Source organism: Nothobranchius furzeri, chromosome 12 (assembly GCF_043380555.1).
Source record: "Nothobranchius furzeri strain GRZ-AD chromosome 12, NfurGRZ-RIMD1, whole genome shotgun sequence".
Classification (NCBI taxonomy): Eukaryota; Metazoa; Chordata; class Actinopteri; order Cyprinodontiformes; family Nothobranchiidae; genus Nothobranchius; species Nothobranchius furzeri.
This window is the reverse complement of record NC_091752.1, coordinates 39223642-39231171: the sequence shown is the minus strand read 5'-3', so window position 1 is coordinate 39231171 and position 7530 is coordinate 39223642. Positions and strand designations below refer to the sequence as shown.

General features: G+C 41.3%; 1 long non-coding RNA gene across 1 annotated transcript in view; it reads right to left on the bottom strand.

Moving 5' to 3' along the window:
- Positions 1-1004: 1004 nt before the first annotated feature.
- LOC129166855 (uncharacterized) overlaps positions 1005-7530 on the bottom strand; it is a 254229-nt gene continuing 247703 nt past the window's right edge. The window contains exon 3 of the long non-coding RNA XR_011515711.1: positions 1005-1224. This is a non-coding gene — a long non-coding RNA (uncharacterized lncRNA). The remainder of the gene's footprint in view (positions 1225-7530) is intronic.

Below are 7530 nucleotides of genomic sequence, written 5' to 3'. Positions count from 1 at the left end.
TGAGAAAAATACTTTTTAAGTCAGGTTAATACCATTACATTAATCTAAAACTCAGAAAAATACTTTTTAAGTCCAGGTTAATAACATTTTCGCCACAAAATTAATGCTTAGTATCATTAAAACTGAATGAAAATCCATGCCTACCTCCATTCTGCGTGCTACTTCTCTCTGCTCTGGTTTCAGTGAGCGGGGTCAAACGTTTAACTCCACCCACATTGCACCTAACAAATTCTAACTGATAGATTTTTATAGTTAATTTTATTTAGTTTAATTATAATTATATTTTAATTATCAGGCCATACTATATCTGATTATGTGAAAAAGCTTAATAAAATGTGTTTTTTAGTTAGCACGTTCCTCTGCAGAAATGAGTGCACTGGGGGGCGAAGGAGACCTATCTAAAATGGTGGCCGGCCTCTACATGTTTTATTTTTTCAACATGGCCCCCGTGCAGTGGGCGGAGTCAAACATTTGCACTCCGCCCCGATCTGCATACTGCAGTCAGGAGCTACTCTTTCTGAGTCACATCCCGCTCTCAACATGCCCACTTTCTGCCATAAATGGTCAATGCAAAATGCCTTGTGGATCTCATGTATATACATAAGCCGGCTCGTTGAAGCATTCCACCATTAACGATGGTGACTGCAGATCAAGGAAGATCAATTTCATTAAAGCAGAAATTGAGGTACTTGTGGGTGAGGAGGAAAAATGAAAGGAAGTGCTTTTGCAAAACATATGAGAAAATCCACGGAGTGGCACAGCGTTGCTGAAGCCATCAATGCTGTGAGTTATTCAGAGATCTGTGTCGGATAATGGTTCCATCTGAAAGTGGAGGCAAAAAACCCCCAGATGTTTTGCCACCACCAAAGTGTGCCTGCCACTGGCGGAGGCCCTGGCACCTCCCATCCTCCACCGCTCACCGTTAGGATCTCAGCAGTACTCGGATTGTCAAGCGTGCATGGCATTGTGCCGTAGGAGGGAGACACTGACCATGCAGAGGAGACTCACGTTTAAGCCTTTTATTAAAACAGATCAAATGTGCCTGTCATTAAAATATAAAACAAAACCAAATCTCGTTGTTTCCCCCCAGTGACTCTGGATGAAGTGTCCCACGAGGCATCCCGAGCGGCGACCAAAGATGTGGCTGCAGGGTCAGCCTGTCTCACCATTGTTCCTCGGGCGCATGACGCACCTGGAAGTGGCCGGGTGCTAACTGACGCTGTCCTGCAGGCACAGACGGACATGATTAGTGCGGTGAATGACGTGCGAGAAGAACTGCATAGAATGTGTGATGTCCTGACTGTAATTTCAGGAACACTTAAAGAATTGGCAAGAAAATAAAAGATGGAAATCATGCCTTTTGTGTCGGTCCTATAAATGACGCATGACACACTGTCTCAATCTGGCTCCTTGCTGTTATTCTGCATGTTGGGGCAGGGGCTGCACTTCAGGCTGCGTGTGAGTGTGTGTGCGTGTGTGTGTGTGTGGGGGGGGGGGGGGGGGGGGGGCTTGTCCTGTGTGCGGATAATGCTGCTGGAATTCATAATTTTATCCTTCTCAGCAGCAGCACTGCAGGTGCTCTCCATATCCAAAATGCCCATAAGCCAGGTCCTTAGTCAACTTAAAGTTGTGCACATTTTTCTGCTAAGTTTCTTCTTTTATAAATCCCAAAGTTTGCGTGGAAAGTTGCTTATGCAGTTTTCCGACCCCATTTGGTGCATAAGCAAGCTTTATAAATGAGACTCCTGGAAACTCAAGGTTCCAGTAGGAGTGGGCTTTATGGTCTAAAAATAACATCATTATATCTCAGCATATTCTGACAGTATAACACAATACAACAACACTTGTATTTAATTCTTTTTAATTTAATTGTCTTTTATATTGGTTCTATTTTGTTCCACATTAATTTCAATTGTTATTTTAAAGCACTTTGGTCAACCTAGTTGTGTATAAAATGCATTATAAATGAAGCTGAATTTTAGGGCTGCTAGATTATAACAAAAATGATAATCATGATTATTATGACAGAAATTGAGATCTCAATTATTCAGTTTTAGTTTTAACCTGCTTCTACCTGCTGGTTTCAATCAGCAGGTGATTAAGAAGGTTCTGATGAGCTGCTGCACAGGTGATTAAACCACTGAATAAGGTGTGTTGAGGCAGAGAAACAATGAAAACATGCTGGATACCAGCTCTCCAGGACCAGGAGTGAGTACTACTGATTTAAGACGATCTCTGATTAATGTTGATAAATCAAATACTGCAAATACAGACTATAAAAGAGAGAAGCACAGTACAAACATTTGTAATACAAAAAGAAAAAAAAAGAACTTCTATGTTGTAGTGAACTTCCACAACCTGCTGCATAATAATTAGTTAGGCCTATCTAGCAGTGCACAGTAGGAGTAACAGGAGAGTGTGTACAGTAGTAGCATGATGCAACGTGTTGCTCAGATAGATCAACTATTATTATTCATCAGCCTGAGAACTTGTAGGTGAAGCGCGAGAGCACATGCAGACAGTCAAATGTGTGTCTCACACTCATTATGCGAGAATTTGCAGCCCTGATAAAACGAATGTTCCCTTCATATATGGCTCCTTGAATCTTGAGTTTGTTTTGCTTGGAAAATAATGTTTTTTTTTTTTTTGTTTGTTTTTGTTTTTGACCCAGGGAGCTCCACATAGAAGGTTTCTGATTGGTCCGGAGCACAGGTTGGGTGTTCCGCTAATCTGCAGAAAATATTGATGACAAATTTCTACATAAAGTTGCTATAGGTTAGCAGAAATACTGATAGGTTGTTCACTAGGTGTTTTTGGGGGTTAAAGTCAAGAAGGGGCTGTAAAAAGTTGCTGGAAATAGTGACAAAGTTGTGCTAAGTTGGCAAGCCTATGTGGGATGTGCGCTCGATTTGCAACTCAGGGGAGCCCAGATTGTATTGAGATTTAAATTTGATGAAATGAGCAGCCCTAAGTGGAGTTGAGTGAATGATTAATTAATGCTTCAGCAGTAATACTAGGGCCCGCTTTTTCTGTTTATATTTTCTGAAATCTGCACTTCCATTCTAACCATGTTATTTACATAAAGACTGCACAATTAAAGTGAAAGAATAATTATTCAACTAATCAGTCACTACAGGATTCTAAATGTAATGATTGTTACTTAACTTGCCGAACATTGAGTGCTTTTGCAAGTTCTTCAAAACATTTTACTCATATTTTTGTGAAGAACAAAATACTTAGTGTTTGTTACTAAAGCGACCCCCAACATTCTGTCTTTCAAAAGACTTGGGCATCCAACTGTTCTGCAGTGTGCCCAACAGAAGTGCTCAAGCAACATGTACGTTTTGCAAGTCTCTCCCAGATGCACAAAACCCATGTGGACTGGGGTACCAGACCTCCAGAATCCCCCTCAACAGGTATAGAGAGTAAAGATCTGATTTACTGCTCCCCATAAATCCCAGTTTTAGCAATCTCACCACAGTCTCCCTTCCTACACAACATGCTTTACCAGTGAGGCTGAGACATGTGATCCTGTTAATCAGAGGTGTGGATTTGAGTCACTTGACTTGGACTCGAGTCATACTTGAATCCTTATTTTAATGACTTCTGACTTGACTTGAAAAAATCTATAAAGACTTACGACTTGCTTCGGACTTGAATGCCAATGACTTGGGACTTGAATCAACTTGCATCTGTTGTGTTGATGATGACTTGAGCATATTTGATATTTTAGCACAAAAGTGACAGGACATGGACAAAAATCATAAATCATTCTTGGTTCTGGGTTTGATCTTGTTCTGCTAAATGCAGCAGCACTTTGTTTATAATCTAATATCAGTTGCACTTTCTGCTTGTTTGAGCAAATAAATGAAGCTTTAAGAAGCTTTATTTCAGGAATTTATTTATCATCAATTTCATTAAATTGATGTTGTACAAATTACTTGATTATGACTTGAAAATTCAAAGTTAAGAACATGGACTTGACTTGGACTTCCACATCAATGATGTTAGACTCAACTTGAACTTGGTTGTCTTTGACTAGGACTTCACTCAAGACTTGACTGGAAAGACTTGTGACTTACTTGTCACTTGCAAAGCAGTGACTTGGTCACACCTCTGCTGTTAGTAGAAACTATCCAGTCCCTTCAGTTTCAAACACATTTTTAGTCTCAGTCAGACACAGTTTTGTCCATAACATCACCACGGCAACCTGAACACTCAGAAAAAGAACATTTGATAATCAGCAGCAGTGGACAAGAAATGGACAGTGTCAACAGAAGCACCACAGTTTATCTGGAAATGCCATGGTGCTGTGGAACATCAAAGCTGATGAATCAGTCAGATCCATGTCAGCTTCCCCCAAAGTCTGGTGAAAATTTCACAACCTTTCCCTCATGTCTTTTCTGTGTTCGCAGACTAAGAAAACCTGTCTGAACCAACAAAATAACAACATAATCACATCAATGTGTCAGCATTTCTCTTCAACATCAGATAAGGGTCCCAAATTTTTAAAATGAACTTTTTAAATGAAACCCTATTGTAATGCCTAACTGGCCTTTCAACATTACAACAGCTTTTTACAGTGTTTTCTAGCTGAAGTACAACTTAGAGTGCAAAACCATTTGACTGCATCTTATTCAGTATTACTGGCAGGTTTCAGGTCTTTGCTTCAAACAAAAAGATGAACAGACAAGGAAACATTCATAATCCATATTCAGTGGCTGCTCATGGGTGATTATCACAACCACTGGGCTCTGGCACACTTAATATTCAGCTTCTCACAGAAGAAACAGACTTCATGGACATGTTAAGGCATCAGCTGAATATAAATCAGGGATGTTGTTTTGATCTAACGGCCTTATTCTACAATGGCATGAAATGTATTTATTTATTTACATTCATTTTGGCCTCAGTGGGGTTTCAAACACCTGAACCTACTGATGCTTCCATGGCACGTGCAAGCTTTAAGTTGGTTCATTTCTGACATGGCAGTGATCAAACTACCACCTCCAGCTGTGAAGTTTTCACATCGTCAATTTATAAATAAGTAAAACAAAACTCCAGAATAATTAAAATGTAGAAATGGGAATAATTCAAATTAAGCAGTCACCACTATTGGGAGGGGCCAAAGGGGTCAGATGCAGTGTGTGACGGGTGGTAGTCAGGGGAGGGGACCTTGGCGGTCTGATCCTCGGCTATAGAAGCTGGCTCTTGGCACATGCAATGTCACCTCTCTGGTGGGGAAGGAGCCTGAGTTGGTGTGTGAGGTTGAGAGGTTCCGACTAGATATAGTCTGACTCACCTCAACTAGCGATGGGTACCGAATTTGGTACTTTTTAAGGTACCGACCGAATTCCATAGTACCGACTGAGCACCGATTCACGTCATTTGAAACGGTGCCTCGTTTCGGTACCCGTCCTTCGTAATGAGAACTTGCCAAGACAGCTGTGCATGCGCAAGAGAGTTATGTCGTCAGTCGCTGCGAGCGAGTTGTAAACAGATTAGCATAGTAGAAAGAACGCACACTAAAGCTTGGGTCCACTTCACTAAATGTGATGGGTAACTGGGTGATGATGAAACCAGTGACAACGATCTAATTGAGACATCCTCATCTTAATCCGCTCCGGTAGGTAAAAAAAATGTTTAAGATAATGTTAGCTTGATATGTTAGCATCTATTCCGCTAATGGTGTGTTCACTTTCTCCTCGGAACTCCGAATTTCTGACTAGAAAAACATGAACGCGCTCTAAAGTTTGGCTTCACTTTACTAAATGCGACAGGTGATTGGGTGAAGATGAAACCAGCGACAGCGATCTAAGTGTGAGGCATCATCGTTTTAATCTGCTCCATCAGCTAAATAAACTGTTTAAGATAACGTTAGCTTGATAAATTAGCTTGCATTGTCTGAATCATTGTAATCAGCTAATGGTGCGTTTGCTTTCTCCTGGGAAATTCTAACTTCCCAGTAGGAAAAATCAAATGAAAAAGGACAGCAAAAGAAATGAAGATACACAGTAAATTTAGTTCACAGTAAAGATGTTTGCTACAGTTTAATTATCAGCTTATAAAACTACAAGGACGATGTTAAAATACAAACAGTTGTATGTTATTTATTGTGATATTTATCCAATACGGTTATATATTGAGAAAAATATATATTTAATTATAAAAGAGAATTAAAATATTAAACACTCAAAAGTATCTAAAATTGGTACCGTTAAGTACCAATATCGATTCCTAGGTACCGGGAATTAGTACCGAATTGATTCAAATGTCAAAGGTACCCATCCCTAACCTCAACACATGGCTCTGCCTCTGGAACCAGTTTCCTTGAGAGGAGTTGGACTTTCTACCACTCCGGAGCTGCTCCCACTGAGAGGCGCCGAGCAGGGGTGGGCATACTAGTTGCCCCTCATCTTAGTGCTTGTACGTTGGGGTTTACCCCAGTGAATGAGTGGGTAGCCTCCCTCCGCCTATGTGTGGGGGGACGGGTTCTGACAGTGGTCTGTGCTTATGCACCAAACTACAGTTCAGACTACCCACCCTATTAGGAGACCTTGGAGGGGGTGCTGGAGAGCGCTCCTTCCGGTGACTCCCATGTTCTGCTGGGGGACTTTAACGCTCACGTGGTCAATGACAGTGAGACCTGGAGAGGTGTGGTTGGGAGGAACGGCCCCCCAGATCTAAATTCGAGTGGTGTTTTGTTATTGGACTTCGGTACCAGTCATGGATTGTCCATAATGAACACCATGTTCAGACATAAAGGTGTTCATATGTGCTCTTGGCACCAGGATACCTTAGGCCCCAGCTTGATGATTGACTTTGTTGTTGTTTCATCTGACCTGCGGCCACATGTCTTGGACACTCCGCGGTACACACTTTGCCAGATTTCTCTGTGAAAATGACGTTAATTAACGCGCACTCCATCGCCAACAAGTCTCACATCCTCAGCGATCTGTTCTGCACCGAAAAATTAAACTTTTTGTGGATTTCTGAGTCGTGGCAGCGCGAAAATGACGTCACTCATCTCCGTGAGCTCTGTCCTCAAGACTGCCCTTTCTTCTCTGCTCCACGGACCACAGGCCGCGAAGGAGGAACAGCTGTTATCTTTAAGAAACACTTTTCGTGCCAAATTATATCCTCAAACTCTTACAGCTCATTCGAGATGATCATGATTAAAATAGGTCGAGCTCTACCAGTTAATGGAATTCTGGTCTATCGCCCACGTGGATCTACTTCATCCTTCCTGTCTGACTTTCAGGATCTCCTATCTTCAACTATTAAACTAGACAGGATAATCATTGTTGGAGATTTCAACATCCATGCTGAGGATCTATCTAACAGCTCTACCAGGGAGTTCCTAAACGTGATGAACTCTTTTAACTTCTCTCAACACGTGTCTGGTCCCACTCACAGAGCAGGCCACACCCTGGATCTGGTCTTTTCCTATGGACTTCTTGTTGATAAACTGCAGATAAATGATGTTGTGTTCAGTGACCATAAGTCAGTTTCTTTTCATATTAACCTAAA